At 39.1% G+C, this 1952-nt stretch overlaps 1 protein-coding gene across 2 annotated transcripts in view; it reads left to right on the forward strand.

The window, feature by feature from the left end:
• CUL5 (cullin 5) overlaps positions 1–1952 on the forward strand; it is a 107413-nt gene that overhangs the window by 67986 nt on the left and 37475 nt on the right. The window lies entirely within an intron of this gene.

Consider the following 1952-nt stretch of genomic DNA (forward strand, 5'->3'; position numbering starts at 1 on the left):
CTATGAGTGGGAACATGCGGTGTTTGATCTTCTGCTCTTCTGTCAGTTTGCTGAGAATGATGGTTTCCAGGTTCATCCATGTCCCTACAAAGGACACCAACTCATCGTTTTTGATGGCTGCATAATATTCCATGGTGTATATGTGCCACATTTTCCCTGTCTAGTCTATCATCGATGGGCATTTGGGTTGGTTCCAGGTCTTTGCTGTTGTAAACAGTGCTACAATGAACATTTGTGTGCACGTGTCCTTATAGTAGAACGATTTATAATCCTTTGGATACATACCCAGTAACGGGATTGCTGGGTCAAATGGAATTTCTATTTCTAGGTCCTTGAGGAATTGCCACACTGTCTTCCACATTGGCTGAACTAATTTACACTCCCATCAACAATGTAAAAGTGTTTCTATTTCTCCACATCCTCTCCAGCATCTGTTGTCTCTAGATTTTTTAATGATCGCCATTCTAACTGGCGTGAGATGCTATCTCAGTGTAGTTTTGATTTGCATTTCTCTGATGACCAGTGATGATGAGCATTTTTTCATATGTTTGTTGGCCTCATGTATGTCTTCTTTTGTAAAGTATCTGTTCATATCCTTAGGCAAGAGTTTCTTAACCACTTTATGTGCGTATTATTTTCTTAGGAAAGAAATATGCATGGATACGTGGATTTAAAAGTCGCCAGTATCATTCTTATAGAGGAGCTTGAAAAAAAAAAAAAATTTTTTTTTTTTTTTTTTGAGACAGTCTTGCACCGTTGCCCAGACTACACTGCAGTGACACAATCAAGGCTCACTGCAACCTTGACCTCCTGAGCTTAAGAGATCGTCCCACCTCAACCCCCCAACTTGCAGGGACCACAGAAAATTGTTTATTAGGAAGTCTTTAAACATTTTTACAAAGTAGGAAGAACAGTATAATGAATCCCCATTACCTAAATTCAACTTCAATAGTTATTGACTTGTGTCAATTCCAAAGGAATTTTTAATAAAAAATTTTTAAGGGACACGTAATTCCCTCCCTTAATTTACAGATAGGTGATCTGTTTTTCAGAAGACATATATCAGCCTTATTGTACCTAGCTTTAATCCTCACAACCTGTTAGTTTCATCTGATCCCCAAAGAGAAGTAAATAATTACATAACATGAGGAAGCATGAAATCTTCGACCTCATTTAGATTTTCCTGATGGCCTCCTAGAACACTAGACCCTTGATATCTTACCTGAAATATTTCAACAGCCTCTTTTACCATATCCCAACCACCCACTCCTTACCACCTGCTTTACTGCCATTACACTGATCTTTAATAATGACTTGAGGAGAAGAGAATCTCATTATGTTTATCCTGTGTTTAAAACTTCCTTGAGGCCAGGCATGATGGTTCACACCTGGAATCCCACACTTTGGGAGGCTGACAGGGATCATTTGAGACCAGCCTCGACAACATAGCAAGAATCATCTCTACAAAAAGCTAGAGGCATTGCAGTACACACCTGTAGTCCTAGCTGCTTGAGAGGCTGAGGCAGGAGGATCACTTGAGCCCAGGAGTTCAAGGTTGTAGTGAGGTAGTAGCTGTGTAGTAATGCCACTGTACTCCAGCTTGGGCAGCAGTGCAAGACCCTGTCTCTTAAACAAACAAACAAACCTTCCTTTGTTCTTCCTTCCCTACCTATAAAATAAAACTCTAAATCATAGATTTTCATTCATAATCTAGTTCTAGCCTTTCTTTCTAGCCTGCTCGTATACTGTCTGTCTCTTCTCTACCATTTTGAGCTTCCTGGTATTCCTAGAAAACATAACCTATTTTAGGGCTTGTTCTTATTTTACAAGATCCCATTTAGATAATCAGCTTGTGGAAGAGGTCATTTTAACTACCCTAGAAAAAAGTCTTTTTTTTTTTTTTTTTTTTTTTTTTTGATGGAGTTTCGCTCTTGTTACCCAGGCTGGAGTGC

This window comes from Cebus imitator, unplaced genomic scaffold (genome assembly GCF_001604975.1).
Source record: "Cebus imitator isolate Cc_AM_T3 unplaced genomic scaffold, Cebus_imitator-1.0 Scaffold194, whole genome shotgun sequence".
Lineage (NCBI taxonomy): Eukaryota > Metazoa > Chordata > Mammalia > Primates > Cebidae > Cebus > Cebus imitator.